A 26,993-nucleotide genomic window follows, 5' to 3' on the forward strand; every position below is an offset into this window, starting at 1 on the left:
TATAGAGCTCCAAGGAAATTATGTTGAAAAACAAAAAAAAATTTACCCAAAAAAAATTGTTTTTATACTTCATTCTAAGGACTTATTGAACTACCCTCGTATTACATGTTCTATTAGGGAACTTATTCGTAGAAGAATTCTTATTATTTGTTGAAAATTTATCTATTTTATTTAAGATTAAACAATTTTGTTTAAAATTTATTTATAATTATGTGTTTGGTACCTGGTTCTTTTCGTTTGGTTTCAAATTCTAACACTTGGTTAAAAATTGAATTCTATTATTGAGAAGGAAACTATGTTGTTAGAAAATATTATTTTTGGGTAAGAATTTAACTTCTTGGCTTAAGATTAAACTACTTGGTTAAGAGTTTTTTTCGGTTGAAAATTCATGTCGTGATTAAGAAAGGCAACTTTTTTCGAAAATTTAACTATTCCATTTTTTGTTGAAAAATGGTCTTTTTATGTGGAGAATTAATCTTGTTTGCTTAGGAATTTTCTATTTGATTAAGGCTTTAAATATTTTGTTAGAATTCTCGATACGTTTCTTGTTGAACTCATCTTTTTGAAAATTACTTTCATTGTTGAATTATTATTTTTTTTTTGTAGAATTTAAGAACTGTTAAGAATTCCATTTTGGGTAAGAAACTTATTTTTTCATTTGAAAGTTGAACTGTCCGGTTCAGGATTCATGGTAGAAAAGACATTTTTCTTGGTTGAGAATCATTTCTGGTTGAAAATTCAACATATTTCGACTTAATATTTTAGGAATTTAAAAGGAACTTTATATTGAATTTAATGTAATAGGCGGGACCGGGACTTAGCGCGCCCCGGACTAAGCGCGCACTTTTTATATTTAAAAACGGTTGCACTTGAAAACACAATTTATCGCGCGTGAATAAGGTTCTTGTGTGATGAAAATTTTCTATATATGGACTTTTGAATCATTTAAAGTTAGATATTTCTTTTCGGCTATCGAAAAAAAAAATTTCGCGAGGGGCTGAGAACGTACATTTCCGTGGAGACTAAGCGCCCTCTTCCTATGGGTGCTACGAGACTGTTCTCATTAAACTAATAAATTATTTCAGAAATTTAAAGATGCGCACTTAGCGTCAAAACTAAAAATTATTGAGTGCACGCTAAGCCCCACATCTTTCTCTCGGGCGTCTTTGGAGCTAGATTCAATTTGATAAAAAAATATCAGCTAAATTTTTGCTCATAGACAATCTTGTGTTTTATTTTATACAAGAGTTTTATTTTTATAACATCATGTTGTTATTTAAAATTGAAATACAAAAACTGTGCGCGCTTAGCCCTGTCTCTCTTATCCAAATTAATTTTACTATGTATAAGTTGTAACCTGCATTCTAGAAATAGACTCCATTAATTATAATCTGGTAGAATAATTATAGTTTTAAGAAAAAATGTCACATTTTGAGAGCTCAGAGAAACTGTAGAACGAGAAAAATTTAATGACTTGTCTCTTCATCCAGTTATCTACTATGATCCCAGTTTCGTATTATATACTCCATTTAAATTTTACGCTCTAGAGCTTTTTTATACATTTACATTCCTCTGTGAACGAATTCATTTCATGTGAATTTCACTCCTGTGGAAAACCGTCAGATTCGCAAAGGACCGTCAAGAGCTTTACTGTGAGAGCTAAATCAAGAAAGTATTCATAATGTACAATTTTAAACCGAGAGCCTTTCAAAATCGAGAAATTGCAGGTTTCAAGGTGAACAAATTCGAACTGAAATTACAAAAAATGAAAAAGCTCTTAAGTGAAAAGTGAAAAATGGTTTTAGGATTGAAACGAAAATTTCCGTGAAGAATTATAATATTTAATGTGGAACAGGCAATTTTAATAGAGAATTATAATAAAGCATTTTTGACTTTAAAAAAAAAATGTTAATTATTTTTAAAAATAAAAAGGGAATTTACCAGAATTCAATTTACCAGAAGGGAGAATTCGACAAATATTCAAACAAATTCCTTATTTACAATCAGAATTTGTTTGAATATAAATTTTTTTGTGGCAATGCCAAAATTGTAAACTACTAAATTTATAAAATAGGAGTCATTATATTTCTAAACAATAATTTAAAATGTTTCGAATAAATAATTTCTAACATGTAGCAGGGAATTTTTGAAAAGAAATCTAATTACTAGAACTGCGAATTTTCGTATAAAATGATAATTTAGATTTTGCCTAGAAAATTCCCTTTAAATAATTATAATTTTCCTTTAAGTTAAAGATAAGGAGTTTCTATTAATAATTATAATTCTACTTTATGCATGGAATTTTTCAAAATAAATATGATTGTTACTTAAAAAAGAGAACTTCCGTCAAAAAATTAAATTTTTTCTTAAATTCAATTTTGAAAGAAGAAATTATTTTTAATTTATAGTAAGAAATTTCTATAAAGAATTATCCTTTTTTTAGAACAGAGAATTTTTTACATGGAACAGGAATTTTGAAAAATAATTTAATTCTAATTTAGAAAAAAGAATTTAAAAGAAAAATCTATTCCAATTCAGAAATCGTCATAATTTAAAGCTTCCCTCTTCCAAATTTGAGAAGAAGGGTTTCATAATACATCTTAATTCAAATATAAATTTAAAAAAAAATATAATTCTCACTTGGAACAAAACATTTCGGTCATGAAATATTATAATATCATTTTGAAATATTTGCAATTTTGAGTTGGAACGTGAAATAAATCAATTAATTTTTAAAAATCCCCGAGAACAATTATAATTTTACCCTTGAAATAGGAAATTTCATAAAAAATTATGATTTTTAATTTAGTTTAGCGAGTTTCTCAAATAATTATAATTTGTCTTAGAACAGGGAATTTTTAAAATGGAACTAGAATTTTAATGAATAATTTGGATTCTAATTTAGATTTAGGTAAATTGAGAAAACAGTCCCCTTTTCTAAATTAGAATTCCCTTTTTTTAAAATAAAAATTGCCGGAATTTTAAACTTCTGAATTTTAGAAAAATTTTGGTTTCAATCTATTAATGAATTTTAATAGAAAATAATGCAAATAATTATAATTTTGACGTAGAACGAATTTTGTCAATAAATTTTATTGAAATTTGGTGAAGGGGATTTTTTAAAGCAATTTTAATTTTAAGTTTGCACGCGAAATAAGGCAATTAAATATACAAAAATTCTCCTCAAAAATTATAATTCAACCTTCGAAAAAGAATGTTTTGTAACGAATTATGATCTTTACTTTAGATCAAAATTCACAAAATTATTCGAACACTTATCGACGGAGAAGTTCTTTTCTTTCAATGCCAGTCCTTTTAATTGAGAACTTCAGATTTAATTTAGCAACATTCATCACCATTTGATAAATTTTATCAATTTTTTCAACAAATTTAATAAACAAATGCATTAATCGGGTATTTGTTGACGAAAAATTAGTTTTTTTTTCGATGCCAGTCCTTTTAATTAGGACCTGTACGATTATTTCAGTAACATTAATAATTAGTTAATTATTTTTATGTTTTTCTTAAATAAATTTAATTGAAAAATGTATTATTTATGCATTTATCAACGTAAAAACAATTTTTTTTAAAAGTCAGTGCTTTTAAATTCAGAAAAAAAGTTTTTTTTCGTTCAATACTTACAGTGTACTTACATGTGTACAAATTAGCTTATTAACTCTGTGAGAGAAACATCCTCACTGAATGAAAAAAGCAAATTTTTTCTGAAATTAAAAGGACTGACTCTAAAAAAGAAGACGAGTTTTAGCGTCTTCAAATGCCCGAAGAATGCATTTTTTAATTAAATTTTTTCAACAAAAACATAAAATTAATCAACTAATTATGAATGTTACTGAAATTATCGTAAAGCTCCCAATTAAAAGAACTTTTATTGACAAAAACGTATTTTTCCGCCGACAAGTGCCCGAATAATGCACTTTTTAATTAAAATTGTTAACAAAATTTTAAAATTAATGAACTAATTATGAATAATGCTAAAAGTAACATGAAGTTCTCAATTAAAAGGACCGACATCGAAAAAAAACGATTTTTTCGTCAACAGATGCTCGAATAATGCATGTGTTTATTAAATTTGTTTTAAAAAATAAAATTATCAAATCGTGATGTATGTGGCCAAAATTATCATAGAATTCTTAATTAAAAGGACTGTCATTGAAAACAACGATTTTTCCTACGATAATTGCTCGAATAATGCATTTGTTTGATGAAATCATAAAATTCATCAACAAATTATGAATTTTCTGGAATTATTATGAGGTTCCTAATTTTAAAAAAATTGAAATCGAAAAAAAACGAGTTTTTCTTACGACAAATACCTGAATAATGCATTTGTTTATAATATTTACAAGAATAGTCTTAAGAGACATTGTTTTTATTGAAATATTTTTTTCATTCAAATTTTTTGCAATTTAACTTAAAAGAAACGTTAAATTATTGAAAATTATAGAACACACATTTTCAACAAATAATTTGTTTATAACAATTATTTTATTAATTGTATCAGGATGGCAAATCTTTATGTAATGTAAATCTATGAAAGATCGACGATTACAAAAATTTTCCTATTATTTACGAGCAGCGAGAAAGTCAAATAGAAAAATTGGTAATTTTTATCGTCATATTTATTTATTAAAAAAAAAGAAAAAGTAAATTAAAAATCAGGCTCGACAACTTTCTTTGCAATTTTTTATCAGCTTTCAAAAAAACCATGACAATTGGTTTACAGGTTGAGCCGAAGAGAGTTGTAAGGTCTGAATTTTCAATTCGGCTCTTATTTTTTTTATAAATAAACAAATATGACGAGAGAAAAAGCTATTTTTTTATTTGACGTTCCCGGTGCTTGGCAATAACATAAAAATGGTTGAAAACGTCTAAGTCTCCTAGAGTAACATTAGTTACAAATAATGCAATATTGCATAATAAACAAAAAAATAGTTTATGAACAATGTATTTGTTGAAAGAGTGTTTTTTATAATTTTCTATAAGTTTACGCTTTTAACTTATATTACCAGAAATTTGGATAAAAGCAATATAATGATAAAGAAATTTCTCCTTGAGATTGTTATTCTTAATAGTATAAAGGAATTTAATAAGCAAATACCTTAATCAGGAACTTTTCGACAGTCTTATGATTCACTATCTTATGATTTATTTTAAACAAATTTAATTAATAAATGCGCAGATGAGGCTTTTATTGAAAATTTTTTTTTTCGAAGACAACTTTTTTAATTAGGACTTTTATGAAAATTACAGAAAGAATACATAAGTTCATAAGATCCACACTTGCCGCTCAATTGATTATTTATTCTAAAAAATTAATTCATGGTAGATTATTGAAACCTACAATACTAATGAGATTAAAATTATCTTTTTACTTTGTAAATAAATGTTTTGAAGAAAAATCGTCTTTTAAATTGAAAATTCAACAGTTTCGTTGAAATTTTGTTTTCTTTCTTGACTTAAAAATCTTTTTTCATTGATATTTGAACTATTTTCTTGAAAATGCGTCTTTTCAATTCGGAAATTTATTTTTTCAAATATGAATTTAATCTTTCGTGACCAAAAATGCATCTGTATGTTTAAAAAAATTTTTTAAATTAATTTAACTGCTTTCAATTTGTAATTCAAAGTTTTTTTGATTCAAAATATCAACTATTATATTTTTGGACCAGAATTCACATTTTTCGGCTCACCTAATACTTCAATTTTCTAACAAATTGTTGAATTTTAAAATAAAAATTACTAATTTTCTACCAAAAAATGAATTCTAACTAAAAAATATAATTTTTTATACGATAATCAAAAATGTTTTTTAATTATAAATGAAAAACAATGAAATTCATTTAAAAATTTAATTAATTTAAAAAACGAAAGAATTTTCACCCAAACAGTTCGACTTGTAGCCAAAACAAATAACATTTCTACCAAAACAAATGATTTTTTAAGAAAATAAGATTTTTCATTGAAAAAAGAAAAAATATTTTTTTAACCAATCAGTTATATTTTTGAAAAAATATGAATTTGATGATTAAAAAGATAAACTTTCAGAAAAGCAGTTAATATATTCAGCAAAAAGATTTTTTAGTCAATGAAATTGTCAGCCGAATAATAACATTCATAACCAAAAAACAATTCAAATTTTCTGAATACTTTTTTTCAATTTAGGTACTAACCCAGTGGGCACAAAATTTGGCGACGTCTTTACGAGATCGTTACGACATCTTTACGACATTTTTACGAAATCCTATGTCCGTGTCGTTTCGGTGTCTTTACGATATCGTAAAGACATCGTCAGATCATACGATATGTTTACGATATCGTAAAGACACCTTAGCGACATGGACATAGGATATCGTAAAGTTGTCGTAAATATGTCGTAACGATGTCGCAAAGACGTCGCCAAATTTTGTGCCCACTGGGAATTCTCAGTAAGATGAATTCTATATCCAAACTTACCAACAAAGAGCTAAATTGGGAAGTAAATCGTTAATAATAATCTTATTAATATTTATCATATTAAAGATCAATCTTCAATTTTAAATGTTAATGCACTTTTATTATTTGATTAAAAATTAAACTTATGAGTTACATTTCAATTACTTACCTACGGAGTTGGCAAAATTTGCGGTTAGAATTTGAGGTTTCAGTAAACTACTTTGAACAACTTGATTAGAAAAAATAATCAATAAAACGTCAAGCGTGGAGATGATATACAATATATTTAATATTAATTAATTTAATAATATTTTATTGTTATTAAAAAATAAAATAAAATAAATTCCTTATGATTTAGAACAACTGCCCAGTGGGCAGAAAATTTGGCTACGTCTTTGCGACACCGTTACGACATCTTTACAACATCTTTACGACGACTTCACGATATCCTATGTCCATGTCGTTAAGGCGTCTTTATGATATCGTAAACATGTCGTATGATCTGACGATGTCTTTGCGATATCGTAAAGACACGAAAACGACACGGACATAGGATGTCGTAAAAATGTCGTAAAGATGTCGTAACGATGTCGTACAGACGTCGCCAAATTTTGTGCCCACTGGGTGTAATACTGTCTCTGTGATACTCGATTTACCTTATGAAGTTCCCAATCGAAAATACTGACATAAAAAACGCATTTTTTGGTCCACGGATGACGTAATAATGTATTTTTTGTTCAGTTCATTTTTAAAAAAATCATAAAATTGATTAACTCATTATGAACGTTGCTGAATTTATTATGAAGATCCCAATTAATAAGTCTGACATAAAAAGAAGAATTTTTCCGTCGAAAGATGCCCGAAAAATGCATTTGTTTATTAAATATTTTTACATAAATTTTCAAATTCATCAACTAGTTGTAAATTTTGCTGAAATTGTTATGAAGTTCCCAACTGAAAGAACTAGAATTGAAAAACTCGAATTTTTCTGCTTACAAATTCCTAAATAATGCATTTGTTTAGTAAATTTGCTTAAAAAATCATCAAATTAATAAAAAATCATTTATTTTTCAAATATTATAATAAAGTTCCTTATTAAAAAAAAGGACATCGAAAAAAAAATTTGCGTCAAAAATGGCTGATTATTGCTTTATAATCTCAAAAAGAACTTTCATCATCATTATATTGTTCTTATCCAAATTTCTTGCAACATAACTTTAAAAGCGTCAAATTATGGAGAATCGTAAAAAACATTCTTTCAACCAATTATTTATTTATAAAAAGTTTTTGTTAATTATATTGGGAACATTCTCATCTAATGTTACTTTATGAAACTTAGGCAATTTGAATAATTTTCATGTTATTGACCAGCACCGGGCACGTCAAATAGGAAAAAGCCATTTTTTTAATCATATTTTTTTATTTATAAAAAAAATTAAAAGCCTATTTTAAAAATCAGGCTTGATAACTCTCTCCGTCAATATTTGGGGACTGTACGTTATTGTGAACCAAAAAAGTCCTTTTTGCCCACTGTGCGCAGGTAGTTGGGGCGGAGTTGCCATATGCCCGAGCATGCTAGGATTTAAGCATCATCCATAGGGTGGGTAATAGACACCCTGATCCTGTCAAAGAGATAAGGCACAAAGACGAAAGGGTAAATATATGACGTCTGGAATCAAAGGTAATCAATCATAGGTCCAAGGGGAGAGCTAGAGTCAAAGATGAAAGGTCAAAGATGAGAAATCATGTCCGAGAGACTAGGGGTCGAAAGTCAATGATGGGAGGCTAAAAGACCAAGTCCTTCTTTCCCTTTCTCCCTCACAAAACTTCCCATCCCATTGCGGGAAATTAATATTTTCATAACTTGTTTTTGTTCAATTAAACCTGGATTCCGTGATACTTTTGAAAATTTTTGTAAATGTTCTCAAAAATAGGAAAAGATATTTTTCTGATAGACTAGAAAATCTCATTTCATTTCTTCACTAGAAATGAAATATATTCAGAAACTATCTCAATTAATTTTTTTATTCGACAGAAATTAAAAAAGTGAGAGCTATTTCAAAATTTGAGGAAAAAAAATGTTCTGATTTTTACAATTGTTTGTAATATTTTGTAGCACGCGACAGAATAAATTTCAAATTATCCTTATGATATTTTAAAATTTGAGAAAAATTAAAAAAGTTAGATGCTTTTCAACATTTTGAAAATTTAAAAGAAAGGAACTTCAAAATTTTTTACTAGGTATTTTAATAATCCAAATTTTTATTAGATATAAAATATATTTAGAAAAGATTAACTAATTAAATTGATGATGCTTTTCAATTGGACAGAAATCATCGAGCGCGAAGCGCGAGTATCCTGAAGAGAACGTTTTCGTCAAACCCGTTAAAATTTTTTATTTAACAGTAGTTATTTAAACGTTTAGTTTTTTCTTTCTTTTTAGAGAAAAGTTACCATTTTTATTTAATCCTAATGATCAAGGACTCATTTTATTCTTCAAAGGCTTCTTCAGAATTCTGTTTGGGTGCTGTTCATTACAATTTGAAAGATGATTGTTTATAACAATTATAACTGTACAATTCCTCAATTAATTTTTTTAAATAAAACCAACCCCAATAGAAATTTAGAGAATCCTTCGAAGCATAAAATAAGACCTTGTTCATTAGGATTAAATGAAAATTTTGACTTTTCCCTAAAGAGAAAGGAAAAACTTAACCTTTAAATAACTACTGTTAAATAAACAATTTTAATCTGAATTATTTTTTTCTTAAGTTCGCTTAGAAGCCTCCATCAAGTTTAATATAAATTAATAATATAACTTTTTAAAATTTTATAAATCATTTTAAAAATAAGCAACTTTTGAGATTGATTGTTCGTAATGCACGTCCTTAAGAACCTTCGTTAAAAACAAATCGAAAACAATTTCATTTACAATTTATTGTTGTAATTCATCAGAAGTTAAAATCACAGTTTTCAATTTAAGTTATAATATTTAAAAAATGCGATTAAAGTTTACACATTAAAAGTACGAAAACGAGCGCGAGAGCAAAGCCGCGTGCCTCAGGCGCACTCAAACTTTGCGCAAAGCGCCGCGCGTCCAGCGCGCAAACAGAATGTGCCCGCGCAGCGAGCATATTTTTTAAAAAAATTTTATGGGGACATCCCAGAAATTCGTTTGAATCCGCACAAAAATAAATGCATTTGTTTTGTTAAAAAAAATGATATCTAGAAGTGCCGTAAGCCCCTTGAAGTTTAAGACGCATTTAACAAAAAAAAGACGTTTTTGTAAATCTTTTTGTAAATAATAAGTGAAAAAATGGATTTTGCGAGTTTTTAGCGCTAAATATCACTTGTTTTGCGGTTTTTTTATGCAAATTGTTCCTGCTACATAAAAGACAATTTAAAACTCATAATTAGATGTTCAAAGTAACTTTTCAAACAATTTATTATTGTTTTTAGCCATGTTTGCATAGAATGAAGTTAGAAAGACGCGGTTTTTTCAAAAAAATTTGACTTTTTGTCCAATTTTTAATTAGAGGGAAGTAATAGTTTATCAATTTTAACAAGAGTGATTGTTTTAACAATTCATTATTATTGTTACTAATATTTTATTAGAAAACTGATATAAAATTGCAGTGAAAAATTCACTTTTAGTGCAACTTTCAATTAAAATAAGTTAAGTAATTAATTGGAGTTAAGAAAATTAATTGTTTAAGCAATTTATTATTAATGATATTATATTTGGATTATGCTAGAAACATGCCATTTTTTAAATTTCTCGATTTTTGTCAAATTTTTAATTGGAGTGAAGTAATAATGAATTCAAGTCAACAAAAATAATGGTTTAAACAATTTATTTTCATTTTCAATAATATTATCTTTGCTTAATTGGTGGGATGTGGTGGTTTTTTCTGAAATTTTCAAGTCTTCGTTTCTTTTTTCATTATGTCTGACTTAATAATTAATAATAATTAATGAAAGTTAACAAAAAAGTTGTTTAAACAATTGAATATTGTTTATAACTATCTTTTCTCAGGTAAGTGCTAGAATGTTGTGTTTTTTTGATAAAATCTTTAACTTTGCTTCGCCTGCTTAGTTATTAACAATTAATAAATAAACATGAGAGAAAACTAAATTTCAATTAATCTCTTTCATTTTTGTGAAGAAGAGCAAAAATTATTCACTTAAAACAACAATACAATTTGAAAAATAATTTTTTTGTGGTTGACTTATTATTTTTTTATTAAGAAAAAGGCGATGCAAAGTTAAAGATTTTAGAAAAAACTGCTACTTTCTAGCACTTATCAAAGAAAAAATAGTTAGAAACAACATTGAATTGTTTAAACAACTTTTCTGTTGACTTTAATTAATTATTACTTCACTAACATAAGTTAAAAATGGACAGAAAGGTAAAATTTTTCGAAAAACTGCAACTATCAGGTATTGATATAGATGAAGATTGCCACGAACAATAATAATTTGTTTAAACAATTATTTATGTTAAATTAAATTCATTATTAAATCACGGCTTATGAAAAAATAGACAAAAAGTTGAAAATTTCAGAAAAAAATCGCAATATTCTACCAATTAAGCAACGAGAATATCATTGGAAATGAAAATAAATTGTTTAAACAATTATTTTTGTCAACTTGAAGTCATCGTTACCTCACTCTAATTATAAATCGTACAAAATACTAGAAATTTTGGAAAGAGACGCATTTTTCTAGCGTTATTCAAATGTGATATTTTTATTGATAACAATAAGTTGTTTAAACAATTAATTTTTTGGACTTGTATTAATTACATAATTTATGTTAATTGAAAATTTTACTACAAGTGAATTTCGTTTAAACTGAAATTTTGTAGCATTTTTCCAAAATAATATGATTAACAATAATAATAAAGTGCTTAAACAATTAATATTATTAACATCAATGAACTATCAGTTTCTTGTAATTGAAAATTGTACAAGTGGAAAATTTTTTAATACACCGCGTCTTCCTAACTCGAAAAACCTATTTTTTCACTTATGGGGTTTTTTGGGAACCCTATAAGACAGACTCATGGTGGTGATATTTGAAAAATTATATTTTATTCTTATTCTATGTGTAACTGTGAAGAGCAATGTTGAGTTTCAACTCGATTGAAATAATATAGAAGATTCTGAATAAGATTGACAAAAACATATTTTTTTCTTATGGGAAATATGTGTTAAACTTGATGGGGCTTGTTGCACCTCTAAATATAATTGCTTCCAACACAAAAAAATGCATTTATTTTTGTGTGGACTCGAACAAATTTCTGGGGTCTCACAAAAATTCGAAAAAAAATGTTTGGAAGACCCTAGTCCTAGTGTTCACTCAGGCGTCACAAAACAGAGAGAGAAGAAAGAGAAAAAACAGAAAAGAGACTAAATAGTTCCGAGACTCTGGATTTAATGTTGTGCTCAATCCCAAAATTGTCATTAAATCCAGGTTTGAACGTCTTTCTTAAGTGCATTGAATACATATTGAATTATTATTGACTTGTCAGAAGAAAAAAAAAACTAGAAACGAGGAAAGAAAAAGAAAAGAATAAATTTCGTATGCAGCGCAAGGCAGAATACGACGCCCATGAATTTAAAGTCGAATTATCCTCGCAATTCTTTCAATTCCGTTTATCAGTGTTCTTCCCCCCCCCTCTCTCTTTCTCTGCCTCTCTCGCCCACCCCCTCTCTCTCTCAGACAGAGAATTTTAAAGTTACAATCTCGTTTGAAGCAACCTTCGCAAAACAATAGTGCCGAACAGTAATTGAGGGGTGTGTTTTAATCTGAAAGAAGCTCGCTCCACTGCTGATTGCATTGCATAGTAATCTTAGTTTTTGGAATGGTTTTTCCCGTGTCTCGAGATTGGAGCGAGGTTATGCAGTGCACCCTGCTCTGGATATTGGGGTCGTGCCTCTGCTCCTGCATTATACACGTCATCGCGTATAATCTCCGGCACCAGAGGTTCCGAGCAAGCAGAGGATGCTGAAAGAAGTTACGAAGCAATATCTTGTTGTATGTAGTGACATCGCATCGATGATGAATCGATAGTGTCGAGAGTACAAGCCGATGAGTATAATGCTTTACCTATTATCAACGAGATTTTCGCTTCCATTCCTTTTTTAAAGGACGTGTAGCGAACATAAAGATGAACGCGATAAAACCTGACGCGATAAAATGAATTTGCAGTATCTAGGAGTACCTAACAAGCGAACGATCCCCGGCATAATTCGTGAAAGTACCCCATTCCAATCGTGTTTCCAATTTGCTGATGTTATTCTGCCGCAATAAGAATAAAAATTTACTGCAATGCCGATATCCTTGTTCATTTCATTTAATTTAACAAATTTTCATATTGGATTTCTAATTTAATATTTTAGACAGTTTCGGCTAACTTTATTTAAAAAAAAAATTCATTCTGTGTTTTTATTATCTATACTAATTGCGAAAGATATTTTATACAGGGGGTCCTAAAAGTTCCGAAGGCCCTGAATATTTCTTTAGGGAATATTTTTTCATAGAGGTGAAGGTCATTCTTAAAGTTGCTTTTAACGAGCAATTCAATAATGACTTTTAATTCGACCTTGGCAATGACCTTAAAAATCATTTCAAGCTCAACTTTTTTTTTGAAATGGAAGCCCCTTTTTTGACATTGGAAATCGATAGAGCGGGAGACTTTACGTTTAAGTACTTATGAAGGTCATTGGCTTCATTTGACCTTTAATGTCATTCTAAGGTCATATAAACTTAAACAAGATTCGATCACCTCTGAGATCAGCCAAATTTGAAAAAGAATTCATATAAATGGAAGTCATTTGTTTCAACAAGGAACATTCAATTGTGAATTTTAATTTACTTTGACGATAACCTTAAACGTCATCAAAGTCGCTCTTAACGAGCAATTCAATAATGACTTTTAATTCGACCTTGGCAATGACCTTAAAAATCATATCAAGATCAACTTTTTTTTTGAAATGGAAGCCCACATTTTGACATTGGAAATCGATAGAGCGGGAGACTTTACGTTTAAGTACTTATGAAGGGCATAGGGTTAAATTGACCTTTAATATCAGTTTAAGGTCATATGAACCTAAACAAGATTCGATCACCTCTGAGATCAGCCGATTAAAAAAAAATTCAGATCGATGGAAGTGATTTGTTTCAACAAGGAACATTCAATTGTGACTTTTAATTTACTTTCACGATAACCTTAAACGTCAGAATCAAGGTCACAACTAAATGTACCTTGTTGAAACAAATAACTTCCATTAATATCAACTTTTTCAAAAGCTGCTGATTTCAAAGGTGCTCAGAAGTTGTTTAGGTTTTATATCCGTAGAGTGACCTTTAAGGTCAAATTCAACCTATGACCTTAATACATATTTTAACTTTAAATTCCCCGCTCTATCGATTTCCTATGTCAGAAAGGGATGTTTAAATTTTTTTTTAAGTTTACCTTGAAATTATCTTTAAGTTAATCGTCAAGGTAAAATTAAAGGTCACGATTTAATCTGCCTTGTTGAAATAAAAAACTTCCATTGATATGCAATTTTTTCATGAGCTGCTAATCTCAGAGGTGTTCCGACTTTGTGTAACTTTTATTGACCATACAGTGACCTTCAAGGTCAAATTGAACCTATGAACTTAATACACATTTGAACGTAAAATTCTCCGCTCTATCTATTGCTGATGAGAAAAAAAGCTGTTTCCATTTAAAATTAAATCTTGACCTTAAAATCATCCTAAATGTTATCGTCAAGGTCAAATTAAAGGTTACCACTGAATGCGCCTTCCTGACGCAAAAAACTTTCATTGAAATGAATTTTTTTTAGTTTGCTGCTCGCAGAGGTGTGTGAACTTTGCTAAAGTTTTAGTGACCTTAGAGTGGCCTTAAAGGTCAAATAATAATCATTTGGATGCAATTTGGATGAAAATAATATAATGAGAAAGAAGCTTTTTCTTGAGATTATCATTCTTAATATTATAAACAAATTGAATAAGAAAATGTATTAATAAGGCATTTTTCGATAGAAAAAAATCATTTTTTTCCATGTAAATTTTTTATAGTATGAACTTTATGATAATTCTAGCGAAATTCATAATTTGTTGATTAATCTTACAATTTTTTTAAACAAATTTGATGAATAAATTCGTTATTTGAGCATTTTTCGGAAAAAAGTTCTTTTTTTTCAATGTCAGACCGCTCAGTTCGGCTCTTCATGACGATTTTAGCAATATTCATAATTAGTTCATAAATTGTATGACATTTTTGAAGGTATTGGATAAACAAAAAAAATAATCAGGCAATTATAGTCAAAAAATGCGTTTTTTTCGATGTCAACTTTTTTAATTCCGAACTTTATGATAATTTCAGCAAAATCTGTTGAACAATTTTATGATTTCTTTAAGGGAGCTTGTGCCATGATCCAACCCGCGCTATTTGTGGATTAACTTTATTAGACAAATGAAAGTAATGACAAACTCTAACTGAAAGGACTGAGATTAAAGAAAAAAATTTTTGTTCTACACGAAAAGAAATTTCGTAAGACTAATTCACGGTAATGCTCTTTGATTTTATCACACTTTGCACGAAAACTAAGATCTCGGAACTCTTGCTTTTGCAGCATAGGTCCTAAAGTTTCAGGCATTAGGCTACGCCCCTTTAATTTTCGGTCTTGAATTCTCGAATTCATATGTTTATTGAAATTTTTTAAACATCACGACTCTCTCGGTTCCAGTTCTACTTCCCCCCTCTCCCAACCCTCCCTTATTAACTGAAGTTTTTGGTAAGACTGACGTTAGAACTACAATCTCCACCATATGACGATTTGATACTTAACTTTGACATGATTTCGACTCAGAAAGTAAACTTATTGCATAAATGTCTTAGTTGGGCGTATAATCTAAGCAATGAATAATACAAACTACAAAATAGCCTCGGAAAGGACTGGAACTTTTAATGATAAAAGACATGCACACGGAAAATCTAAAGGTCATGTTTGAGGCGACGAATGGAGACTGGGTGTTTGGAATGCTAGGGGAGTAAATGATCTCAAGGTAAAAGAATTGCGTGAAACGATGGACGTGAAGAAACTAGATATTTTAATTGTGCCCGAAACAAAGAAAAAGGGATGCGAAACTAAAGACATAAAAAACGGCGTGTTGAAAGGCGGATTTGAAATATGGTCAGGAGTAGACTGTGAATCACATGGTAAACAAGGAGTAGGTTTGATTTTGAATGAAAGAGTAAAGCAGCATCACGGAGACCCTGACTTCGTGTCTCCCAGATTGCTGTGGGCTAGAATGAAAGTAGGAATCAGAAGACTATTCATTATAGCATGCTAGGCGCCGGTTGATAATGATCCTAGAGAAGTAAAAGACGCCTTCTGGGACACTTTAAATGACACAATAAATATCTACGAACATGAGGAAAGAATAATTCTACTAGGAGACATAAACCGTTGGGTGGGCATCCAAAATCAGGATACAGAAAGAGTATTAGGTAATTTTAGGGATCCAAGAACAAACTATAACGGAGATAAATTAGTTGGTCTATGCTTAGAAAGGGGTCTGTTTATTACAAATACTTGGTTTAGGCATAAAATGATCCACATTTAACCCTGGTCTAAAGGAAATAGCCGCAGTATAATTGACTTTGTTGTTGCGGATGGAAGACTTAGAGAGTTAGTCAAAGATACAAGGGTCATGAGGGGTCCTGAATGCAATACTGATCATTACCTTCTGATCTCCAAAATTAACTCAGTCGGAGATGGAAAAAAAGAGAAACAAGAAAACAAAATAAACGCGAATCAAAATTGAGAACCTACAGAAACCGGATGTTTGAATAGATTTCCAAAATAAGATAATCAAAAGCATAGATAGAGCAACATGGAAGGACAGTATAAAAAGCAAAGATATAGAGGGTGCCTGGACAAAGTTACGGGATATCATTGTTAGATGTACGTGCGAAGTGTGTGGTACCGCAGTTGTAGGAAGAATGTCTGGTGATGCGTGGTGAAAACTCAATTGAGAAAGTCTGCGTTACTTAGGTTAGAAATTAACATTAAGTTTCCAATTAAAAAGACTGGCATAGAAAAAATCCAATGTTCCTGTCCACAGATGTCAAATAATGCATTTCTTTGCTAAATTTGTTTTGAAAAATCACTAAAAAATCAATTTGTTAAAAAAAAGATCATAAAATTTATCAACTGATTATGAATGTTGCAGAAATTGTCATTAAGTTTCATACTAAAAGGATTGCGCATTAAAAAAAAGCAATTTATCTGCCAAAAAATGCCGAAATAATGCATTTTCTTATCAAATTTGTGTTAAGAAAATCATAAAGTTAATAACAAAATTATAAATCTTTTTTGAATTATAATAAAGTTTCTAATTTTAAAAATTGACACACAAGAAAACAAAATTTTCTGTCGCTAAATGCATAATTAATGCATTTGTTTATTAAATTTGTTTATATTATTAACAGTAACGATCTTAAGAATAAGTATTTTCATCATTATGCTGTTCTTATTCTAATTTATTTGCAATATAACTTAAAATACATAAAACTATGAAAAATCGTAGAAAATATTCTTTCAACAAATAACTCGTATATAAAAAACATGCTTGTTTATTATATGAATTCGTAATTCTTATTCAATTTTAATTTACTGAAGCTCCTTATGTCCTTGAAAGGTTTTTCGAAAATTACATTTACCATTTCAAATTTTAAAAAAATGTTGTACAACGTTTTTATGGAAACTAATTCATTTAGAAATAGTCGTGTAACTTAAGTTAGTTATATTTCGAAATTAGCCATTTTTTAATTATTATTTATTTAAAATGTGACTATTAGAAGTTTAAAGAACCTTTCAAGGAATAAAATCAGCTTGCCTAAATTAAAATTGAATGAAATAGAATACTTTTGTTTAAAGTGGAATGAAAAAAGCAAATATGTTGATAATTAAATTTAAATAAACAATTATCACTTAAACTATTTCGCTATTATTGATGGTTACATTTTTTTTAAATTAGTATACCTAGAACGGTATACCTAGAACAACAAGAAATGTTTTAAAGTTAAAAATGTCCTTTAACATATAAATCTTGAATTTTTAAAAATTTACATTGATAAATTTTTGAAATTCAAGAATTTTCATTTGCAATTATTCAAAGTTGTACAACCTTCAATTTCAAATCTTTGAAAATGAGGAGCTCTAAATTATGGAATTCAGCAATTAGAAATTCTCGAAATTGCAGAAGTTTCACTTGTAGATCTTTAAAATTGATGAGTTTGTAATTTTAAAAGCCTCTCTATAATTTAAAATAAACTATACTGATGAACCAAAATAAATTCATTATAATTAACTTTTATCTTCTTCAAGCTGGCAAGTAAAGAGGTACAATAAAAATATAAAAAATAAAAAATCCATTTCATTCTTCACTTGTAATAAAGGACAGTTTTCACATAAAGGATGAAAAGTCGTTTAAAGTAATGGACTTTATTTATTTTATCGACGTTGCATTTTTACGGAGCATTAGCTATTTATAGACGAAATTTTCAAACTCTATGTATTGGAAAACCGCCGTAGCTTACAAATATACTCTTAAAGAAATATAGTTCCTAGACTGATTTTTAAAATATACATATAACATCTTATAACATCTTATGACAAATCTTATGAACAAATTAGAAGATTATACAAATGATTAAAACAGTGATAGTCACTACTATACCCCCCCCCCCCGACTAGAATTTAAAAAAATGCTATTTTTTATGATAAAAAGAAGTGACTTAACCGAAAAAAGCTTCCTTTTTAAAGAATATGAAATAAGTGATTTTGTTAATAAAAATACCAATTTAATTTGAATAGGTATTTACTGCATCAAAACATTTCTCTTGAGGGAAAAAAAAAATTCTGCAGAAAAGAAACATTGTGAGTGTTGAAGAGTTTAATGTACGTAAATTTTGTTATATAAATTATTCACAAAAAATTCATATTAAACTCGTTAATTTTGCATAATATTACTTATGCATGCTTCCAGATTTTTCAATACCTAAACTGTTTTTAAGAACTTTTGTGATCATAATAAACAAAGTAAGTAGCAGTATAAAACACGAAACGATTTTAGAGACGAGGAACAAGACGAGTTTCGAGGCGAAGCCTGCGGTGTGTAACAAGACGAGGCCCGAGATGTGGTTCGAGACGAAAATCGAGTCGAGGCTCGAGACATGATTTGAGACACAATTCGTGCGACTTTTTTACTAATGTTTCGTACTTCGCGGCAATATCCTTCCGCGAATCTGGATTACACACTCCAGAGTCGCCTCCCCCACATAAATATGGCAAGATTAGTTAAAATGGTGACAACTGAATAAACATTAGAAATAGAGAAGGTGTTGAAATTATTCGAGGTAATTTGGTGATCGAGGACGTGAGAAAAGGTAGAGTGGACTCAATGGGCAGAGCGAGAGATTTGGAATGAGGTTGGCTAATGCATAAACAATGCGCCGTTTATCCAAGCCGGGGATGCAACCCCCATGAATAATAAACTACCCTGCGGACATACGGATAGATAGACCCGATCTACTCTGGCGTATGGTGCTTTGCCTAGTAGGGGGGGGGGGCGGATTATTAACGGAATGAAAAAAAAACCCTGTTTAGGATCGTCCTTCTTCAGTGCGAATAATATTGCTTCGACGAATAGCGAGACTGCAAAGGGTGAGATTGAAAGCTGCGGATGGGGCAGGTTCTTTATGTGCTGGAACGACTTTTAGGGTCGCGACCCTCCAGTCACGTGTAGAATGCGGTTATATATAATAAACCTACATTCGCGAAAAGAAAAAATTTCTCGGGGAAATTCGATATCCCGTTAATGCAGAATTATTCCCTCCCTAATGTCTTTTTATTAATCGACCTTCGCTTCCTGTCCGTGTCCACTTATGTGTGGATCAAAAAATTCCTCTGAAATATTGGGAGGTGAAAATAGCAAGAGATTTATGTTTTTGAAGAAACGCTTCGAAAATTAGTTATAAATATTTGAGATGGTATTTGACATTTTGTTTATAGATTATGAATTATTTTGAAAAAATATTTCCCTTATTTTATTTATCTTTTTTGGCCTATTTCAAAAGATTATTGCTTTTTTCCCTGCTTTCAAGAAACACGACCTTTTTTCTATTTATCTTTCAAATGCGAACCGAATTCAGAGAAACCAATATTAAAATTCAACTATCTTTTTAATGAAAGGTCATATTTTTTAATGCAAAAATCCACTCTTCTATATTGGTAAATAATACATCCCTTTTAATTAAAACTTTTACTCTTCGGTTGAAAATTTAATTATTTTACATGAAATTCAAATATTTTGTTCATGAGTCATTTTATTGTTTAAGAATTTAACTATTCAGCTCGAAACTCTTTTTTTCTTTATAAATTAATTTCTCAAAATAAAAATTTAACTTTTTGTTTGAAAATTTATCGTTTTTCGTAGAGAATTCCACTATTTAATTTCTTATTGAAAATTCATCATTGTTGGTCAAAAATCAAACTATTTGTTTCAAAGTGGATTTCTTTTTTCAAAAAATGATTTCATTGGTTGTAAATTTAGCTATTTTGCTGCAAAAGTTTTTTTAAAGCAAATTTGTTTTCTGAATATTTAAGAATGCAATTTTTGGTTGAAAATGAATTACTTTAAGTTAAAAATAAAAAAACTTGGTTCAAAGATATATTATTTTGTTAAAAATTGTCCTTGTTTCATAAGAAATTAATATTTTGAACCAAAAGTTTAACTATTTCATATTCAGTTAAAAAGTGAATGTTTTCATTTTAAAATTAAACTGTTCCTTTTTCTTGTTCCAAAATGATATTTTTTATTAAATATGCAAGTACATGGTTATATGCTTAACCACTTTGGATAAAATTCATTTTGTTGTTTAAAAATGTATTTCTTTGAAAATTGATCTTTTCGAATCAAAAGTTGGTTAGAATTTGCAGTTTTTTTTAATACTTATTTTTTAAATAGACTTTCTCAACTGAAAATTTAACTATTATATTTTCGCTTGAATACTTATTTATTTCTATTTGAAAAGTTCTCTTTCTGGTAAAAATGATTATTTTTCAGTTAAAAATTAAAATTTTTGGTTTGAAATACATTTATAATTCGATCTCTGTGAAATACAATTATTAAATTTGTCGTTAAGAATAATTCAAATCTATTTAAATTTAACTATTTTAGGCTCAAATTAAAATAGTTATTGAAATATCAACGATTGCATTTTCTTTGAGAATTCATCTTTCTGATTAAAAATGTCAATTTTTTATTAAAATTCGATTTTTTTACGTTGAGAATTCCACTCATGCATTTTTTCGTCAGGATTTATATTTTTTGGTTGAAAATAAAACTATTTGGCTATAATTAGGACTATCTTTATGAAAATTCATTTAACTGGTTACAAATTTACCTATTTTGTTGCAAACCTGTTTTATTGAGTAATTTTTTTTTTAAATATTTAATAAATCCATTTTTGATTGAAAAATATTTGCTTCTGGTTCAAAATCCAACTACATGATTAAAAGATCTTTAACTTTGTCAAAAATTACTTTTGTTTGATGAAAAATCAATATTTTGAACCGAAATTTTAACTATTCCATTTTCAGTTGAAAAATGACTCTTTTTACTTAAAAATTGAACCAACTGTATGTTCAGCCACTTCGTTAAAAATTCATTTTTTGGTTTCAAAATGTCACTATTTTGTCAAAAATAATTTTTTTAATAAATTTTTGTAAGCAGCAAATTTAACTATTTCATTTTTGGCTAAAAATTGATCCTTTCTCGTCGAAAATAAAACGATTTGCTGAAAATTAAATTTATTTATTTTTAATTGATCCTTTTTAAAGAAAAATTTGTTTGAAAATAGATCTTTTTTGTTAAAAATTTTTTCTCACTAATAAAGTATCTTACCTGAAAATGTAGCTATTCCATTTTTGGTTGAATATTTATTTGTTTTAATTTGAACATTTATATATCTGGTTATAATTGGTCTTCTTTACTTCAAAGTTCAAAGTTTAAAGTTTTGTTAAAAAATACATTTGTGAAGATTGAAAATTCAATAATTGTGAGATATAATTATTGAATTTTTTGTTAATAATCATTTTTTTTTGTTTGAATTCAACTATCTTGCATTCAACATGAAAATATTTTTGGTCGAATATGAACCATTCCATTTTTTATGGGGAATTCACCTTTGTGATTAAAAATTGCACTATTCACTAAAATTAAAATTATGTGGTTCAAATTAAACTTTTTTGGACTCATGGTTAAAAATGTGTCCACTGATTATTTAAATAATTAAGATTAGGCCTAAAACTCAACTTTTCCGTTAAAAATGCATCCCTTTGGTCAGAAAATCTAACAATTTCGTAGAAAATACAATATTTTTTGACTGGTTAAAATAAATATGGTAATATGTTAATCAAGTTTATTAAAAAAAAAAAAGAATAAGTCCCCCATTTTCCCCCTATTTAAGTGAATTTTTCATGAGACCGGTTTTCAGAGAATTTGGGATGTGAAACCTGATATTATACTTCGAATGAAACTAGTTCCAGTTTCAATCTACGATATATTGATTTTATCTCAATCAGCGAGTATTCATACGAGATGCAAAGTTATTTTGCATCCGTGCAACGCCCTTACCCTTTATCTCTTGAAATTGCGATATTAACTTTCCTTTATTGTATTAAAGTATCAGAATTAATTATTGAACATTCCAAAAATTTTGAAATTTTCAGATGGTTTTGCCATGATGCAGTTAAATAATAACTTCTCCTTTTCCCCATTATTCCTCTTATTCGCTTAAATGTAAACTGAATTAATAGAACCCATTAAAAAAATCCAATTATTTTTTGGAAACGAGTCTACTATTATTTTTTTGTTACAGAAATTATGTCACTTGTTTAAACATTTTAAAAAATTAATTCCTTCCATGTAAAATGCAGTTATTTTGTCAGTAAATCATTTTTAAGGTCACAAATCCTACTAATGGGTTAAAGTTGGACTACTTCATGTAAAGTACATCTATTTGGTAATTATTATGATTAATACATGATTATTTAAAAATTTTAAAATAAATAAACATTAATTTGTAACCTAAAAAATGTATTATTCAATATTTAGAATATTCTTCTTCTTTGTTATAAATTTATCCTTTCTAGATAAAAATGCGACTCTTTGGTTGAAAATTAAGTTTTTATTTTGGTTCAAAAGACAGTTTTTTAGCTGAAAATTTTACTGTTTTTGTTAAATTAAACTGTCTTTTACTTTTAATTGAAATCTTCGTTGGTAGGAGTGTAATTTTTGTGTTGTAAAAATGATTATTTTTCTAAAAATTCTTCATATATTGGTTGAAGATTCATCATTTAGGTTCAAAATTAAGTTGAAAATTTTTTTAGTTGTTGCAAATGTAATTGTTTTGTGAAAAAAAAAGTGTCATCAAAGAATCTTCTTTTTTAGTTTAACATTCAATTGTTATGTTGAAATTTTTTCTTCTTGAATACAAAATTCGTCCTTTTGGATCGAAAAATCATGTTTTATAGACAAGTAATGTTTTTTGTTTAAAGTTATTTATCTTTAATTAAAACGTTTACTATTATATTGTTGATTCAGAATTTTTATTTGATCGAAAAATAACTTTTTCGTTAGAGAATCTCATTTTTGGGTTAGAAATTCAACTGTTTTTTGGCAAATTCGTATTTTCTGCTTAAGAATTCCACAATTTGTTTGAATATTTTTTCACTATTGACTGAAAAATCTCTCTTGACTAATAATTCATCATTTCGTTTGAAATAGATCTTCTTAGCGACATTCAACTGTTTTTGATTTGAAGTTGACACATTTTTCCGTTAAAATATTATCTATTCAATTTTTTTCTTGTCTTTTTGACTTGAAAATTCAACAGTTCGGTTAAAAATAATTTCTTTGTTGAAAAATTAAATATTTCGTTAAAAATGAAAATTCTTTTATAAAAAAATGAACTTTTTAGAAAAAATTTAACTACTTTCTAGAAAATTGACTTCTTCTTCAAAAATTATAATTTTAGGTTAAAATTCAACTATTTTGTAGATATTTTGCCCTTTTCTTTTCAAACTTTAACAACTTTGTTAAAAATTTTAATTGTCTTAATCGTTTTTTCTGTAATCTGGTTAAAAATTCGTCTCATGGTCGGAAATGAACTTTTTTCGTTGAAAATTTAAATTGAACGTTTTAATAGAAAATTCGTTCTTTTCAGTGAACAATTTATCCTTTATTGTAATAAAATCATATTGCTTAGTAGAAAATCAATTTCTTGGCTAAAAATAAATTTATTTGTTGAAAATTGAACTCTCTGTAAAAAAATTACTCTTTTTGCCATGAAAAATTAAATATTTCGTTAGAAGTTAAATTTTTTGTTAAAATTTCGGCTTCTTAGTAAAACTTAATGTTTGGGTTTGAAAATTCGTGTCTGGCAAACTATTTGGAAATTTTAATAATAGAAAGTGTGTTATATTGAATTCAATAAATTATTTACATTACTATTACAATTTAAACATTTCATGCTTTTATTACGTCCTTGTTTTTTTCAAATCACTCAATGGCATTGTCTCTGTTTTGGGAGAAGTTTCAGCTACGTTACTTTTCGGTTGAGGAGGGCGTGGGGAGGGGCAAGAAATCTCAAAATTAAAAACTTAATTTATGGTCGAACCCTGAGTTTATTAATTACCCAATTATTGAGGAAATGCATTAGAGGAATAATAAATTCGTTCCCTCTCTCTCTCTCTTTCTCTGTCATTTCTGGATGAGCGCAACATGTATGTTATTTTGTGAAAGCATTAATCATAACTCCAACTACGGTGGCCTGATTCGGGAGCAAATATGAGCATTTGGAACTGCGTTCTCGGCGATAAATTGCTTAAAAAGGTTAATCGATAAGACCTTTACTGTTTATCTATCCAGCGGAGCTGATGCGAGTTCGCCAGCAATTTATTCAGTTTCAATTTCCCTCGGAAACAAATCTCTCTGATATTTTGATAATTTTCGTTAACATACGTCTTCATTTGTTGGTGATATATCATATGAAAATTGATTGAAGTTAGATAAGTTTGATGAATCGGGTACGATACACTCTGCTTGTGACAAATAAAAAGTAGGTCACGCCAAATTAGTTTCCCTGTGATTTGATAAAGTATTTTGTTTGGCATTGTGAATTCGATATGAGAGATTTTAATTTAATGTATGGAACTCTTTACCACGACTGATTTCATAGGGGCTCTTTAGAAAATATCTTACACTATTTTGAAAACATTTTTGACCCTCTCCTTCTACCTTATTGATCATTACACAAATTAGCTGATGTCAATTGATGTTCACTAGGTAAGAATTTAATTAGAAGATGTAGGCTTCTTTTGTTAGTATACTGTTCCATTCTCCATTTCCAATCCTGTAAAATGATAGTATAGTTTTATAGTTGGTTTCTTTCATTATTGTATGTTCTTCCAACCGTATCGTATTATTAGCTTATGTCAATTGATGTTGACTAGCTAAAAATTTAGGTAAAATATATTGGACTGTTTTCCGTTGGTATACTGTTCCATTCTTTATTTTCAATCCTTTAAAAAAAGCCATCTGATAGTCACTTTTTTCAATTATTTCATCTTGTATGTTGACTAGGTAAGAATTTAATTAGAAGATGTTTGGTTCTTTTGTTGGTATACTTTGCCAGTCTCCATTTTCCTACTGTTATTTATGATTAGCTGATCTTAACTGATGTTTACTAGGTAAGAATTTAATTAGAAAATGTTAGATTTTTTTGTTATTAAACTGTTCCATTCCTTATTCCCAATCCTCTGAAGAAAGCCATATTTATAGTTGTTTTTTCCATTGTTGTATCTTCTTCCAAGCCTAATGTATCACTGCTAACGCTAATTTATATTGACCATGTAAGAATTTATTTCGATGTTGTTGGATTCATTTCTTTATGTTACACTGGTCCATTCTCCATTTCCAATCATTTTAAACCCATTTGCACATTTAGGTTGTTCATTTTTTTATCTTCTTCCTATCGTGATGTATGATTATCTGATATTAGCACATGTAGACCAGGTACGAATTTCATTAGAAAATGTTATGTTTCTTTTTTATGGTAAACTGGTCCATTATTAAGCTTAAATCCTTTGAAATAACTCATTTGTATAGTTTGTACGTTCCATTCTTTTATCTTCTTCCAAGCTTGATGTGTGATTATCTAATGACAATTGATGTTGACCAGATATAAATTGAATTAAAAAATGTTGGATTGCTTTTTGTTGGTATACTGTTTCATTCTTTATGTCTAATCCTTTTAAAAAAAGCCGTCTTCATAGTTCATTATTTCTTTGTTGCATCTTCTTCCAAGCGTGGTGTATGATTGCCGATGTTAATCTATGTTGACTATGTAAGAATTTAATTGAAAGATATTTGATTTTTTCTTGTTGTTATACTGTTCAGGTCTCCATTTCCAATTATTGGAGAGAAAATCCATTTGCATATTTAGGTTGTTTAATTTTTTCATCTTCTTCCCATCGTGATGTATGCTTAGCTGATCTTAACTCATGTTGACCAGGTAAGACTTTAATTAGAAGATGTTGGATTTTTTCTTGTTTGTATTCTGGTCCATTATCCACTTTAATTCTTTTGAAATAACCCATATGTATGGTTTGTTCGTTCCATTGTTTCATATTCTTCCAAGCGTGCAGTATGATTAGCTGATGTTCATTCATGTTAACCAGATGAGAATTTAATTAACAAATAAGAATATGTTGGATTTCTTCTTGGTATACCTATCCTTTCTTTATTTCTGATCCCTTGAAAACACCCATCTTTATAAAAACTTTTTTTCATTATTGTATCTTTCTCCAACTATAGTTTAAGGTTAGCTTATGTCAATTAATATTTGTAAGGTAAGAATTCATTCAGGAGATATTGAATTTTTTTCTTGTTAGTAAAATTGTCCATTCTTATTTTCCAATTCCTTAAAAGAACGCATCTGATTATTTATTTTGTTCCATCATTGTATTTTCTTCCAACCTTGTTGTCTGATCAGCTAATGTTAATTGATGTTGACTAATTAGGTAAGAATTTAATTAGAAAGCATCAGATTTTTTGTTGGTATGTTAGTTTATTCTCTGTTTTCGATCCCGTAAAAGAATACATCCATAATAAGATGTTTGATTTTATTTAGAATTATACCAATTCATTCTCCATTACCAATATTCTGAAAGAACACATCTGTATATTTGTTTTGTTTCATTATTGTATCTACTTTCAAATTTGTTGTGTGATCAGCTGATTTTAATTGATGGTAACCAGAGAATAATTTAATTAGTTGGATTTTTAACAAAAATAAAAAGAACATTTAAAAAATAATTGCATCCACAAAATAATAGTTGGACCTTTAATAAAAGAGAAAACATTCAAACAAAACAAATGAATTTTTCAACAAA

General features: G+C 28.3%; 1 protein-coding gene across 1 annotated transcript in view; it reads left to right on the plus strand.

The window, feature by feature from the left end:
- LOC117168250 (basement membrane-specific heparan sulfate proteoglycan core protein-like) overlaps nt 1-26,993 on the plus strand; it is a 1,113,250-nt gene that overhangs the window by 78,757 nt on the left and 1,007,500 nt on the right. The window lies entirely within an intron of this gene.

Source organism: Belonocnema kinseyi, chromosome 2 (genome assembly GCF_010883055.1).
Source record: "Belonocnema kinseyi isolate 2016_QV_RU_SX_M_011 chromosome 2, B_treatae_v1, whole genome shotgun sequence".
Taxonomy (NCBI): domain Eukaryota; kingdom Metazoa; phylum Arthropoda; class Insecta; order Hymenoptera; family Cynipidae; genus Belonocnema; species Belonocnema kinseyi.